Source organism: Sceloporus occidentalis, unplaced genomic scaffold (assembly GCF_023333645.1).
Source record: "Sceloporus occidentalis isolate IW3139 unplaced genomic scaffold, rSceOcc1.0.p SCAF_5, whole genome shotgun sequence".
Classification (NCBI taxonomy): domain Eukaryota; kingdom Metazoa; phylum Chordata; class Lepidosauria; order Squamata; family Phrynosomatidae; genus Sceloporus; species Sceloporus occidentalis.
Window position 1 is genome coordinate 99,681,236 of NW_028316985.1, and position 16,304 is coordinate 99,697,539.

The following is a 16,304-nucleotide window of genomic DNA, read 5'->3' on the forward strand; positions in this document are numbered from 1 at the left end:
TGTTGCATTCAGTGGGAATTATTCACACAAATCTGTGTGTAAGACTACTGCCTTGTCCCCTACCCTTCACAATTCATTCCTCTATTTTGCTCCTTAAGCTTATAAGGTCTGAAACCAGTTAGAAGAATGACAATTTGCCCTGGTTTTTAAAAGGGACCCCAAATCTATTGACTCATCTCATTTTGCTTCACAGCAGGGCTGGTCCTGGGTCACTTTAGCTCTTTCACAAATATGTTCATAGAATCATAGACTTGAGGAAGAGACCAAGGGCCATCCAGTACAACCCCCTGCCATGCAGGAACTCAAAATCAAAGCACCCCTGGCAGATGGCCATCCAGCCTCTGTTAAAAACCTCCAAAGAAGGAGACTTCACCACACTCTGAGGGAGTGTGTTCCACTGTTGAAAAGCTCTTACTTTCAGGAAATCTGTCCTCATGTTTAGGTGTAGGAAAAGAGATTCCACCTTTGGGTTGGTCGGTCAACCAATTACAAATCCATTTAACAGTTGCATCCATTGTTTCAGGTCCTATTCTCTGGAGCAGTAGAAAACAAGCTTGCTCCATCTTCAATATGACAACCCTTCAAATATTTTAAAAGGGCTATCATATTACCTCTTAACCATCTCTTTTCCAGGCTAAACATACCCAGCTCCCTAAGTCTCTCTTCATAAGGCATGGTTTCCAGGCCCTTCACCATTTTAGTTGCCCTCCTTTGGACACACTCCAGCTTCTCAATATCCTTTTTGAATTGTGGTGCCCAGAACTGGTCACAGTATTCTAGGTGAGGCCTAACCAAAGCAGAATAGAGTGGCACTATTACTTCCTTTGATAAAAACACTATACAGTGGCCCCTTCCCTTACATGGGGGATCCGTTCTGATTCCCCCTGCATAAGGGGAATTCCGCATATGCTTGAGCCCCATTCAAAAGAATAAGGTTTGTGCCCACGGTGCATGCACCATTACTCCTTCCGGGGGGGCGCCAAGCCTTCTCTCGACACAACTTTCAGCATTTGCTGAAAGCCAGTGAGGACGCACTGTACTGATGCAGCCTAGAATTGCATTAGACTTTTTAGCTGCCACATCATACTGTTGATTCATGTTCAACTTATGGTCTACTAGGACTCCTAGACCCCTTTCACATGTAGTCTTGTTAAGCCAGCTTTCCCCCATCCTATATCTGCATTTTATTTTATTTTCTACCAAAGTACTGTACCTTATACTCCTCCCAATTGAAATTCATTTTGGCCCTATCCAGATGGGCCTTTTAGCATGTCCTGGTGACGTACTAGGGTTGCCTCGGGGCGTTGCTTATATACACTCTGCAACCCTAGTACGTCGCCAGGATGTCAAAATGGCGGCACCCTGTCTACATGGGCGCTGCCATTTTGACGAGACGGCATGGCCGTTACATCCTGGCGCCGCTGCAGGGCACTTGTGGCGCCCTTTCAGTGGCACCGGAAGGAGCTCTGAAACGGAGCTCCTTTCGCCGCTTGTATCGCTGGTGCACCCTTTACACGGCTGCGCCAACGATACAAAGAGAAAGGGGCCAAGCGGCCCCTTTCTCTCTTTCCCCGCCGCTGTCAGGGTGTCCTTGGGGCATGAAGCCCCAAGGACACCCCTTTCCAGGATGCAGGGAAGTGGCGTTTTGCTGCTTCCCCGAGGCCTGGAAAAGCAGCGGATTGTGGCCTCCAGGGCTGCTGCTGTGGCTGCTGAGGCCCCGATCCGTCAGGGAAAGGGGCAGGTGCAGGCCGTGGTCTGTATCCTGCCTTTGTTAGCTTTGGCCTAGCTTTCTAATCTATTAAGGTAATTTTGAATTTCCATCCTCTCCTCTGAGGTATTAGCTACTACTGCTAATTTGGTGTCATCTGCAAATTTGATATGCATGCCCCCTATTTCTTCATCCAAGTAATTGATAAAGATATAGTCATGTTAGTCTGTAGAAACAGTACATAGAGAGATCTTGTAGCACCTTTGAGATCAACTGAAAGCAAGAAATTGGCAGCATGAGCTTTGGTAGACTTCCTCAGATGTTGAACAGCACTGGGCCCAGAACAGAACCCTGTAGCATCCCACTAGTCACTTGTTTCTGGGTTGAAAAGGAGCCATTGCTGAGTACTCTTTGCAGGGACGTAGCTAGGATTTTAGGAAGGGGGGGTCCAGACTAAGTGCCACCATTATAATGGGGCTTGGGTGCAGCAGCGCAGCAGCACACACCATTCATTTTTCTAATGGAAGGGGGGGGTCTGGACCCCAAGACCCCCCCCCCCTTGGCTACGTCCCTGCTCTGGGTTCTGCCAGTCAACCAATTACTAATCCATGGAACAGTTGCATTGCACTTATGTGAGAGTGAGCCTACTCATGCTATGGCTTCCTGTTTTGCAGTCCCATCTCAATCAAAAGAACTGGGTTTAAAATAGACCTCTTGCCCTGTCATTGATTACAGATCTGGTCATCAGCAGAATAGCTCAAGGGTTCAAAGTCTAAGGCTGAAGCCATGTGAGTTGTACTGATTGTTGGTAGAACAAACTTTGCAGTTGGTAGACTGCAAAGATCATAAACACATTTTGCCCCAATTAATGATTGTTGAAAGGCTGCAGGATAGATCACTACACACAGATTGCATTGTAAAATCAGTGGTTTATCAGAGGTATATTCTCAGGGAGGAAGAATACCGTCCATCTCTCTCTCTCTCTCTCTCTCTCTCTCTCTCTGTGTGTGTGTGTGTGCGTGCACGTGTGTTACTACTGTTAGTATGGTAATTTATCCTTAAAAGAAAGGTGGATTTCTTAAGTTATTTGAATGGCAGTGGGAAGTAAGGGACCTATTTCATGCCCATACAAATATTGTTTTTACTTTTTTGTGATGAAGAACAATTAAATTACTGTTAGGTGGGCATTTGGGGTCTTTGGACCTTCAAGGTGTTAGGAAAACAAACCTCCTCGTGATAGCAGTGCTGAAAGCAATATGGGGATATTGGGAATTTATCCAAAAGTGTTGGAGTTAATTAGACCTGCTTAGAGGGTTCTTCTGAGTTTCTGAAATGGGGGGAGGAATTAAAAGCAAACCTTTTATTTCCATGTTCTAGGTACAGTAGTATGTTTAGCTATCCCATATTAATTAACTCTTCATTTACTTTGATCGAAGTAACCCTGTTTAAGATAAATGGATTGTGGAGATGTAGCAGTTTCATCTTGAAGGTTAGATAGCCCTTGCTTCTGAATTAAGAGTAGTGGAAGCACAAAGGCAAAAAAGTGGAACCTAACATATGCGAGTGTATTTTAGTTTAAATCTTTATTACCAGGATGGATGCCTTGTATGAAGTATTTTCACATATTTTAAAGGTGAAAAACCATACAAAAGCTTGGAAATCACAAAACAGTGGTATTCTGGGGGAAGGGGTTGACACATCAGGAACCCCAGAAGACAGTCTGGGAATTCTAGGAGGACTGGATTTAGTCCTAACAAAAGGGGATGGCCATCTGCCAGGGGTACTTTGATTGTGAGTTCCTGTATGGCAGGGGGTTGGACTGGATGGCCCTTGTGGTCTTTTCCAACTCTATGATTCTATGATTCTAAGAAAACAAATAGCTTTAACATGTCTCAGTGACTCTTTGGGTAAAAATATGCACAGATTATGAGAAAGTAGCTTCCTTTTCTCCTAAATTATTACAGAGGTAAGGTAAGAGGTATATGGTTACCCTGTTTTATGATGTTCTTCTTCCACAAAACTCCAAGTAGGCCACAAGGGGTTAATTTTACATTCAGAACAACTCATTGAGTAGATTAGGCTAATGACCGTCTTTCTCTTGAAATCATTCTCAGAGCTCATTCACACTTGCAAAAAAAACCCAGTTTTTGAGTCACATGGATCCGAGACTGCAGAATCAATTTGAAACAGAACAAAGTTCACACAATTTTTCCCCCATTACTAAATGCATTTGTTTCCATTTAACATGATTCACGTGCACACTTACATTTGCAATGCTATAAAATGGATTCTCAATATCAGGCGTGATTGATCCATCCCAGTTCTTTTTTTTTTTTAATGTCAATCATTTGATGCACATGGGTGTGTTTCTGGTGATGCAAGCACTCAGAGATGTGGCCACATGCATCAGCTGTTGCTATGTCCATGGTCCTCTGTGTGTGTGTGTGTGTGTGTGTAAGTGTAAGTGTAAGATGCACACTCCTCCACCTCCTCCTCCTCACCTTCCCTCTGTGCCTGGGAATGGGCTGCTAGAATCAAACTATTTTTATTTCTATGGGAGCAACAGCTGATCCAGTCAGAAACATATAGACACCTTCGTCCACACTTTCCCTAGTCCAGCCTACACACACACACACACACACACACACACACTTTCTCTCCCTCCCTGCCTTAGTTCCTTTTACGTTTGCCCCCCCCCCCCCGACTCCACTGCCAGCCATGCATGCCAGGGGAACCCCTCCCCCCCATGACACCCATGGATCCATGCATCCCATGGGAAAATCCCTTATGACAACCACAGATCCATGCATCCCAGGGGAGACTCCATCATGACACCCACAGATTCATGCATCCCAGGGGACAATCTCCCATGGCACCCACAGATCCACGAGGCAAGAAGAGGATTCCTGCTACGGCACCCATGACTCCCTCCTGTGAACCCACACAAATGCGACAGTTCGCAAAAACTGTCAAAAAGTTGTTTTTTTAAACCACACCACACCATGCCGTGTGAACCAACCCGGTTCTTTTCAAAAGAAACTGCAGAAGATTCATTTCCAAAAGAACAGATTCTTTTGGAATTTCAACGATTCACCCCAATTCAGACCAAACATAGTCGGATCTGAAATCGATCCAAAAGTGTGAAGGAGGTACATATAAACCGGTTTAAGCCGATTTGCAAACCTGTGTAAAAACATAGTGTGAATGAGGCCTCAGTTTCTTCTGAGCCCTGTAACTTCCAAATCTGCATTTGTCAGGTAAACTTTGGTCAGGAACTTGCAGTGGTGATGAAGGCAGCAGAGAGAGGAAGGAGCAGAAATATCGACGGGGCAGGAGGGGGATAGTCAAAAAGCAAGAGATCATTTTTGTCTGGAGATTTATGCTGTGTTGCATATGTAAGGGTGGCAACTGTTTTACAATAGCTAAATTATGAAAACATCATCCGGATACATTTCTTTTTTACATATTGGAAGTGTTTCAGGCTTGGCTGGCAAAACATACTTTTGTTGTTGTTGTAAAGAGATCATGTTGTAACCACCAAACCCGAAAACATTATTGTCTTTGAGCATGAAAAACATTCAAGGACGTTCAGCACATGGACTCTATTAGCTATAATGTGAATCCTTTTTTTTAAACAACAGCAATTGTACATGGCTTTCTTCTTCAAATTCTCTCATGGAATTCAGCATAGTACAATTCATATCCCATGACATTACAAATAATGGTTTTTATTGTAATTTTTAAAATGAGAAAAAATAGATAAAGGTTGCCATTTGTTCCTCGTATTCCCCTTAGAAAATAATAATGTTGGAAATTCATCCCTCCCACCTTGACATCTAGTAGTCTGCATGTACCATTATTCATAGTTATAAAAATTCACAGTTAAACACTGGTGCATTTTTCTATCCTGGAACATCCATCATGTTTCTCTTATTAGGTTATCGAGATACTGGATTCATGTTGGCATATGATATGTCATTACCATCTACCGTTTAGTTCCCAGAAAGTTTTGCAGTTTATTCTAAGGTGTTAAAAGAAGTATGTAAAATGCATTCAATAAGCACATATAAAACGCCAGTGCAATTTTTTTTTTAAACAAATAGGCCAACTGAAGTTTAAGGTGTATGGGAAGACAAAGAGCTTTCTATGGAGTATATCACATGGAGCTTTTTGGGGATTTTCCGGCTCAGTTCTGATGTGACTGCACTTCCAACGGTGCGCATTCATGTCGTAACGTGAATGTGTTATCAGACGCCATTCCTATCTATGGGAGCTCCTTGCGAGGTGCTTCCGCAGTGATTCCAAAGTGACCCCTCATTTTGGTAAAACCGGAAAAAAAGTGACTTCACAGAATTCGCTTCCAAGCTCACTTCAATTGCACTTTGAATTGATCTGGTGTGGAAAACCACTCCGATGTCACCCCCCCTGGCCCCCTGCATCCTACTCCGTCATCCCCCTCCTCCTCCTTCATGCCATCTCACCCCCTCTGCCACCCTGCAACCCATCCCATCATTCCCATCATCCCCTGCTTTCTCCTGCATCTTGATCCTGGCCCCAGTGACTCCCAGCGAGCTATCCCATCATTCCCTGCCTTCTCCTGCATCCCAATCCTGGCCCCTGCAACCCCCAGTGACCTATCTCATCATCCCCTGACTGCTTCTTCAACCCGATGAAGGATGACAGCTAAGGTGGGGGCAGGGAAGAAGGACAGTGTCCAGAGCCCCACTGAGCATGTGCAAGGCTGCCGATTCGAATTGTTGAACCCTCCGGTGTGGTAATACAACGTGCACTCACTCCCCTTTGCTTGAATCTGCATCACGTGACTTGCTTGGAATAGAACTGACTTCGCTTCCCCCTCAATTCGGAAGGGCAACACAAAGGCAACCAGGTGTGGTAAAACATCGTTTTAACCTTAATTCGCATTGCTAGACAGGATAAGACTCTGGATCTGGTGTGAAAAAACATCACGCTTTGCATTGCTAGAACAGGAGTGACTGCGGGTCTGAGCTGCAACCCCCCCCCCCCCAATGTGTGATAAGGTCTTCCCACAAAACAACAACCATTTCCACACATGTAAAAATATGTTTAGACTACATTTACATTACTGTTTAATTGGGACTCCAAATACTTGACCAATGCTTATTTCCAAGAAAACTGAACAATTAGGGTTAAAACTAAAACCTGAAGCTTCAGGCATGACCTCTGAATTTTTATTATTTCTGTTAATAATTATAATGAGTATTCCACACATGGTACTATAGTGCTTTACATTATCAGGCAAGCCAGAATGCTTCAGTGGGTTGAGTGCTGGACTATGACTATGGAGAACCAGGTTGTAATCCCTGCTTGGCCATGAAAACCCAGGTCTTTTTTTCTTCCTTTTTTGTTGTCTCCTTCTATTTTTCTACATTGATTATTATAGGAGTTCTCTTTAGTCTCTTCTCCACAAGCCCTTTTCTTGCAGCAGTCACACTAGTAATAGTAAAATGGGAACAAGATGCTTTCAAGGCAGCCATCATTGCACCTCTCCCAATTGCATGCTCCCATCACATTCTCTTCATGACTCTCCCTTAACCTTGCCTCCCTGCCTTGTGCCCTGTCTGTATGCTTTTAGGTTTGGTTCCCCCCCCCCCCTGTTTCTTATGCAATTCCAGAACTCTGCTGCCTCTGAAGTCAAGAAAGAAAGAAAGAAAGAAAGAAAGAGAAAATAAATAAATAAATAAAAGTAATCAGGGTACTTCAGAATAGCGAAGGGGAACGGGGACAGGAGGGGGGAGGAGATACTGGCACCACATGACTGGCAATTGTGCAACTTTCCCAAAGTTCGCAACTACTGGGGACTTGTGTGATTGCCAAGTCATTCATAGGTTTCCCCCATCAATTAAATGGGACGAGTAGGGACAGGGCAACTATGGGTCGGAGGCGGCAGCATGTGATGAGTAGCAAGTAGATTTTGCTGCCGCTTATCAGTGCACTTAAGTACTCCCTAAGCGATTTACCAAGTGTAAGCTAATTGCCCTCAACAATTTGGGTACTCATTTTAGCTGCCTTGGAAGGATGCAAGCCTGAGTCGAGTTTGAGCCCTTTTGCTGGTACTGAACTCGGAACCTTATGGTTTGTGAGTGAATGGCTGCAGTACAGACATTTAACCACTGTGCCACCAGGGCTCCTTTGGCAAAGCTGCTTCTTTCCCAGTGTAATTGTGGTTTAAAAACCATGTGTTCTAATGTCCTTTGTCTCTATGCACAAGTCACAGTATTTAGGGTTTTGATCCTATTTTTGTCTTCTTTTACTTTTGCTTCTCATCTGTCCTTAACTGCTTAAAGAATTTTATCTGACATCCAGTGAGGGTTCTATTTCTCTTGGGCATTAGATAGTTCATAGCTGCCCTTCCAGGGCCTAGTTATCTGATTTCTAAGCTGTAGTCTCCATTTTGATTAATGACTGAGCTAAGGTATGGAATATTTTTTTAGCCATTTCAATGTCTTCATCATCTCTTTTAAAGTTATGTAAATAATCTGATGTCATAATTTTCAACTGTAAACCTGCCCTTGCCCTTTCTTTTTTTATTTTCTTCACTGTTTCAAGTCTTTGCTATTTTCTACTAGTAGCATGGTGCACAGTGGATCCACCATATTGCAGCTAGCCATCTGTGGATTGGAGCTCCCATGGATTACTCTGCCCCATAGATAATTGCAGTGCGTTCCCAGAGGCACACAGACTCAAGCAGAGACATGTCACTGCCCATTGACTAATATGCTTCTGTATTTTTCACCATCAACTGAGGGCAGGGGGGGAACCAAAATTGCCCCAAGAACTGCATTTTAGATGTGTAAAATCAGTTATAGAACCACAGGGTTAGATGGGTCTGATACTCCACCTAAGCAAACAATCCCCCCAGCTCACTCCTCTGTTTACTGACAGACATGTTTAGAACCAGAACATTCCAAGCTGATAACTCTGAAGCCTTGGACTGAAGACCTCTAGTGAGAGAGAACATCTGTCTCCCCAGGTGTATTGTTCTACTGTCAAATGTCTCTTGGTGTTAAGATGTTTCTTTTAATGTTCAGCCGAAATCCTCCCTCCTGTAACTTAAACTAGTTAGATGCATACCGTCAAACATTTCACAGTTGAAATCCAGGTTACATGTGGCCAAGCAACATCAGAGTGTTGGCAAGATGGCAAAACCTATTAATGAGGAAGAATACAAAAACTAGGGCCTCATTCCCATTGGCCCATTTAGCCTGGTTCGATCCGGGTTGATCTGGAAGGCCCCTCCCCAGATCTACCCGGTAGCGAGTGCCCACTAGTTTGCCCCCTTCAAAGCCGCCCGGGGTAATTTAACCCGTTAGAAAGTTCAGAAACTACAGCACTGGCTTTTGGCTGATTCTGCTGGGAAGGGCAAGATTCCAACCCCTCCTGTATTTTTCTTTTCCCCCTACTGAGTTAATTGAGTACAAATTACCTTTCCACTATGAACTCAGTTTGCCGCAATTGATTTAAGCTGAAGACAAAGGAGGAAAATGGGAGGAAGAGAGAGAAACTGTGGTGTTGAAGAAGAGCACTGAGGATCCCGTGGACAGTCAGAAAAGACAAAGAAATGGGTCCTAGATCAGATCAGGCCAAAAATCTCTTTGGAAGCCAAGATGACAAAACTGAGGCTGTCGTACTTTGGCTATGCCATGAGAAGGCACAACTCATTGGGGAAGAAATGCTCAGAAAGGTGGAGGAAAGTAGAAAAAGAGGAAGGCTGCATGCTAGATGGATGAACTCTATTAAGGAGGTCACGGATAAGACTTTGCAGGAACTAAGCAGAGCAGTGGAGGACAGGGGGTCTTGGAGATGTCTCATCCATAGGGTCAACAGAGGTTGAAATCAACTTGAGGGCAGTTAACAACAAACAACAAAAACAATCCAAAGTTCACATCAATGTAATATCCAGACAGTAAGTGGATTTTCAGGAAAACTTTGGAAACAAAAGCATTTCTGGGATACTTTCTGGAGGAAATGCTAGTGTATAACCTAAATAGAGAGCCAGTGGATGTAGTGGTTTGAGGGCTGGACTGTATCTCTGAAATTCAGGGTTCAAATCCCCGCTCAGCTATAGAAAACTACTAGATAATCTTGGGTAAGTCACACTCTTTCAGCCTCAGAGGAAGGCAAAGACAAACACCCTCTGAACGAGTCTTGCAAAGAAAACCCTGTGGTAGGGACATTTTAGGGTCACCATAAGTTGGAAACGAAGGCACACAACAACAACAATAACAACAAGAGCCTGGCAGAATCTTGTGTGTTATAAATCACAAAAGAATTTGGAGCTTACTCAGTTTTCAAACCTGATTCTATTTATTGGATGGCACATGGTTTCATAGTGGTTGGGAAGAAACCCAGTACAGAAAACATATGAGAAAAATAAACTGTTACTGACCTGTATAATTTATACTAATAATGGTATGCTAATAATATTATAATTATAATATTAATAATGAATCTCTCCAGCTACAGTTTCTTAGGATATGCATGTTTCACTGGAAAATTTCACATTTAAAGTTTTGGCCTCTATTCTACTGACTGGAAGTACTACACATGTTGTGACACACTTTTCAGATTTAAGAGCTTGCATGTCAAGCAAACCATTTCCCCTTGTTTCACTTCTTTTGAACTTCCCACAAACATAAAAATTACCAATAAGTTTTGCTTTGAGCAATATGCCAAACAGACAATGATGTTCTTCTGCTATGCTAGGACTGACACTAGCATAATATAGTCATGATTTCCTCTGCACTTTTGGCAATACAATCAGAGAAACAATAGGCTTGGAACAAAAATTGCTTAGTAACACCATCAGACACTCCCACAGCATTCCTCCGACACCATCTACACTAGTTGAAAATATGCTATATAGCCATACTCATAAAATATCAGTAACACCAAGATGTTACTGATACTAATCCACACACAACTAGGCATCCAGAATTTCACCACAGTGTCTCTCCTTACTCAAACCAGAACAACACTACTGGCCAAATAGGAGTCTAAGTTATGTTGCAGGAACAATATCTTCACATCTCCAGAACAATTGACACATGTTCCCATTTGTACACTCCTAGTTCTCTAGACAGAGGGAGGCAGTGAGAAGTAGCCCTCAGCCTTGCTTCATGAGAAAAGTCCTAGAAGCATAAAATCATAAGGTGGAAGAGACTACAAGGGCCATCCAGTCCAACTCTTTACCATATCCCAATAGAAGGCCACGCAAAAGATACCTGAAGAAGGGATTGTGTCTTTGTACAAGTTTATCTTGATGCCTAAGGCAAGAATATCTGTGCTGCCTGTACTTCTGTTGCTGTTCTAGGTTCTGGTGGTGTCTGCACAGTCCAGAATACCCCCAGAGCAGCCTGGAGTATGCTGGCCTCGAAGTTACCCTGACCTCCTCCTGTTACCTGGAGCCCTCTGTTGCAAAGCAGGGCAGCTGTTCACATGCGCATCCCACTGTGCAGCTGCCACAGCAGTGCACCACTCACTCAGAGGTGAAAATCAGATGCCCAGAATCATGGCTGGGCACCTCTTTCTGACCTCAGAGTGATGTGCTGTGGCAGTGGCTGTGCTGGGCAGCACATGGAACATGCATGTAAACAGCTAACCAGCATCACAGCTGGGGACTCTGGGTCTTCCGTGAAGATCTGGAGCAAATAGTAATTTAATTTAATCCATATTAAGTGTGATATACTCCAGGTTTGGTGCTGAACTGGCTGGATATCATCTGGACTGTTTGTACTAAACTCTGGGCCATGTGTGGTCCAGACTCCCTGCTTAGAGGACTGGGGTAGGACATCTTATTTGGCCCATGCAGACAGGGCTTCCATTTGCTGGTCTCCCAACCACCATGCTTCCAGCAGTCTCCTCCTCCTACCTCTCCCAAGTCTGAGGTGTCCTTTCTGAAAGCAAGATATTGTGAGCAAGATGAACATCAACACCACCCTGCTCCCATGGCACCGGTATCCTCCTTGACCACCATAGCACACTTTCATGCTCCAAACATCACATATGAAAATTGTCAGGCTCCAGACCAGTTAAATAGTGGCAAGCCCCTTCGGGGGGGCGATGGTGGCCCAGGACTCTGGGAAGCCTTGCTGGCATCACCAAGGCTGGCACTTCCTATTAGTGGCAAATGCAGCAGTGGCAAGTGGCCAGCATACAGTTCTAATTAGTCTTTGCAAGAGATGCAGGAAGTAATAGTAAACCCAGGATATAGAGAGCTATAAAGGGAAATAGCTGGAATTATTTCTAGAATTAAATACAGCTCATGGTCTAAGCTAGAGATTTCTAGTTGAACAAAATCACCCAAAAGGGAAAATAAAGCATGTTTTCTCTGTATCTCTACTAGTGTACTATGATTGGCTTTTATTAGTTAGAATCCTCCTGTCTAGGCATAGGGGCAGAGAGATAGAAGATAGATGGAAACTTGGGCCTCTTCTCTGGAGTTTATCACACGGGAGGAATTTCTCTTAATTTCGAATGCAAAGAAAGATGGACCAGAACACATTCATGTGAATTTGCTAGTTCAGCTAATTTACGTGATTTTGAATTGCATTCGAACTGACTTCCCATTGTCCAAAAATTGCTTGCCATTGCCCAAAATTGTGTGTGATCACCTCTCACGCAATAATGTGAAACCCCATGATTGCGTTCAGACTGACTTCCCATTGCCCAAAATTGTGTGTGGTAGTCTATCACGCAATAATGTTATACCCCATGATTGTGTTCGGATTGTCATTGGATTATACTTCCAATTTCCCTTGTCTGATAACGTCCTCTAACTCCAGTGGGTATGTTGAACTTGCAGTATAATGCTATATTGCTTCTGAAAACAGAGCTGAGCTGTGAATGAGCACAGGATTGCAGCTTCATTAAATTGTTCCCTTGCCACACTTCCAAGTCCACTCAGGTTTCTTCTTTGTGCCAACAAGTCCCACCAGGACATAATCCAAGCCCCAAAGCAAACATCACTTGAACTCTAATAGTGTGTGTGTGTTCTGGTCTTATAAGAGATGCAGTAAAATAGGATTCATTAGAGTTTCCAGGAATCTTTTGTAAAGTCAACGTTTAAAAAAAGTGATTAGGATATTGTGACAGAAAGATCAATGATATATACAACTGTTCCGCACTTTTCTGCACTTCCACCACCTTGCAAGAGGTAATCTTCATCTCTAGAAACATCCCTCCAGGGGTGCAAGTGTTGGAACATTACATCTAGCTGCTATAGAAATGATCAAGTTTGCTGCTTAACATGGACAAAAATGCCCTCTCTTATGCTTTAAATTGGGATATAATGCAACCAAACCTAAATTTGCTGTTGGACAGTATCTTAAGCATAACCAATACCTAGAGTGAATCAAAGTTTCTGAACTTGACACATTGTCCTCTTCGTTCTGTCAGAAAGATGTCAGATAAGTTAGTGGGACTAATCCCACAGCAGAAAAGGTGGGCTTCAACTAGAATTTATTTTACAAATCCATATGAAGGTCTCTAGAGAAACCTGCCCTGCCTTGGCCTTAAGATGATATTGGATGCATAAGTATGTTTCTTTAAATTTAGATTGTGCATCTTCAATGAACTAGATATGATAGGCACAAAGCTGAAAACCACATGACACCTGAATATAACCTTCACTGTAAATAATTGTGTAATTTAAGGAAAAATATCTCCCTTGGGAATGTAAGAAATGCAAGTAAACGTCTTAGCACTCCTCTGATTCCCTATGTCCCCCCAATTTATTGGTCCATCAGCCTGATGAATGAAACATCCCACACCATGTCTCTAGGGTCTATTCTATTAAATGGGATGTTAATGAATTGACTACAGTATTTGTATTTAATCTATGGGATGTATGATTAATAACATTTAGTATTTTCATTTCTATACTGCTTATCAATGAACTCAGTACTCTCCAACAGGTTTACAATCTGTAAGCCAATTGCCTCCAACAAGCTGGATATTCATTTTACTGATCTATGAAAGGATAGAAGGCTGAGTCAACCTTGGAGTCCTGGGATCGAACTCACAACCTTGTGGCTGCATTACTGGCATTTAACCACTGTGCCACCAGGGCTCTTATATAATAAAAAGAATAAGAAGCAGAAGCAGCAGCAAGTATTATATTTCTGTTCTTATGTGAACTTAGACACACATACTTATATTTTCCTTGTGGTAGCAAGCATAGCCTAGTTTTGTAGAATGTCAGAGTTCCCAGATTTGCAGAATAATTACATCCGTGCCCAAATATCCCATTGTGGAAGGTGGTGTAGGGCTTCTCATTCTCCCATCCCCCCCCCCTAAAAATCTCTGCGTTGATTTAAACAATTGCCTTTATTTGCTGCTTATTGTTTCATCATTGATATCTTGTCCTTCCAAATGTCCAAGGAGGCTATAAACTGGAGAATGGGCAATGGGTAAATTGATCTCTTTCAGACTGAGGGCTGACTTCACTTCTTTATGGGGATTGCATTTCAGTGGTATAAGTATAGGTGACATGAATGTCTAGTAAGTTGTAACCAACTGTAGGGGATGGAGCTCATCTCTGTTTCTAAGCTGAAGAGCCAGCATTGGCCAAGGACTGCTCTGGTGGTCATGTGGCCAGCATGACTGCACCGAATGCTGTGACCTTCCCACTGAGAAGTGGTACCTGTCTTTCTACTTGCATTTGCATGCTTTCGAACTGTTTGGTTGGCAGAAGCTGGGAGTAGTGACAAGAGCTCGCCCTATCATGCAGCACTTTGGCCTCGAACTGCCAACTTTCCGATCATAAGAATTGGCGTCTTAATAATAATAATAATAATAATAATAATAGGATTTATTTATATACCGCCCAATCACTGGGAATCCAAGTGGTTTACAACAGAGGGGATAATAGACGGTTCCCTGCCCTCACTCTTACAATCTAAAAGGCACGACACAAAAGGAGAAGGGAATGGTGAGGGCGGGAGGGGATCAGGTCCCGCATTCTTCTCTCCCTCTGAGGCCTGGACTAAGGCAGATGGACCGGAGGGAGGGCTCTTCTTCTTCAGGCTGGCCCTTATGGAGCTGAGCCAGCCTATTCTTTCCTTCGCAGGCCGAAAGATGACAGTTTTGGAGGGAGGGCTCTCCTTCTTCAGGCTGGCCCTGATGGAGCTGGGCCAGCCTATTCTCTCCCTTGCAGGCTGAAAGATGACAGTTAAGGAGGGAGGAGCCTTTTTCTTCAGGCTAGCCCTGATGGAGCTGGGCCAGCCTATTCTCTCCCTCAAAGGCCGAAAGATGACAGTTATGGAGGGAGTAGCCTCTTTCTTCAGGCTAGCCCTGATGGAGCTGGGCCAGCCTATTCTCTCCCTCAGAGGCCGAAAGATGACAGTTATGGAGGGAGTAGCCTCTTTCTTCAAGCTAGCCCTGATGGAGCTGAGCCAGCCTATTCTCTCCCTCACAGGCGAAAAGATGACAGTTATGGAGGGAGAAGCCTCTTTCTTCAGGCTTGCCCTGATGGAGCTGAGCCAGCCTATTCTCTCCCTCACAGGCCGAAAGATGACAGTTATGGAGGGAGGGCGCTCTATCTTCAGGCTAGCCCTGATGGAGCTGGGCCAGCCTATTCTCTCCCTCAGAGGCCGAAAGATGACAGTTATGGAGGGAGTAGCCTCTTTCTTCAAGCTAGCCCTGATGGAGCTGAGCCAGCCTATTCTCTCCCTCACAGGCGAAAAGATGACAGTTATGGAGGGAGAAGCCTCTTTCTTCAGGCTAGCCCTGATGGAGCTGAGCCAGCCTATTCTCTCCCTCACAGGCCGAAAGATGACAGTTATGGAGGGAGGGCGCTCTATCTTCAGGCTAGCCCTGATGGAGCTGGGCCAGCCTATTCTCTCCCTCACAGGCCGAAAGATAACAGTTAAGGAGGGAGGAGCCTTTTTCTTCAGGCTAGCCCTGATGGAGCTGAGCCAGCCTATTCTCTCCCTCACAGGCCGAAAGATGAGTTATGGAGGGAGAGTGCTCTATCTTCAGGCTAGCCCTGATGGAGCTGGGCCAGCCTATTCTCTCCCTCACAGGCCGAAAGATGACAGTAAGCCACCGCATCTCTCAGTGGTAGGCAGAGTAAAAAGGTGGGACCATAACTACTAGCATACTTTATTTTGAAAGAGTGCATTGCCAGTAACTTAACCTTGAAAGCCAGTGTGATGTAGTGGTTTGAGTGTTGGACTATAATCTGGAGACCAGGGTTCGATTCCTGCTTGGCCATGAAAACCCCTGGATGACCTTAGGCAAGTCACATGCTCTCAGCATCAGTGGAACAAACCTCACAACGACACAAATGCTTTGGTTGGTGTTTGCCATGGCCAACCTCTGAGGCTGAGAGAGCATGACTAGTGGGTTTCCACGGCCAAATGAGGATTTGAACCCTGGTCTCCTGAATCCTGGTCCAACGCTCAAACCACTACATCCTCCTTTACCAACACATTTACTCTCCCACAGGGAGTAGGCACTGCAACCCATCCTAATGCCCCACCTGGTGTTGTCACCCTTACTTACAAAAACACGCCTTTATGTCACTTGTGGACAGTGGCGTCATTAGGGGTGTGTG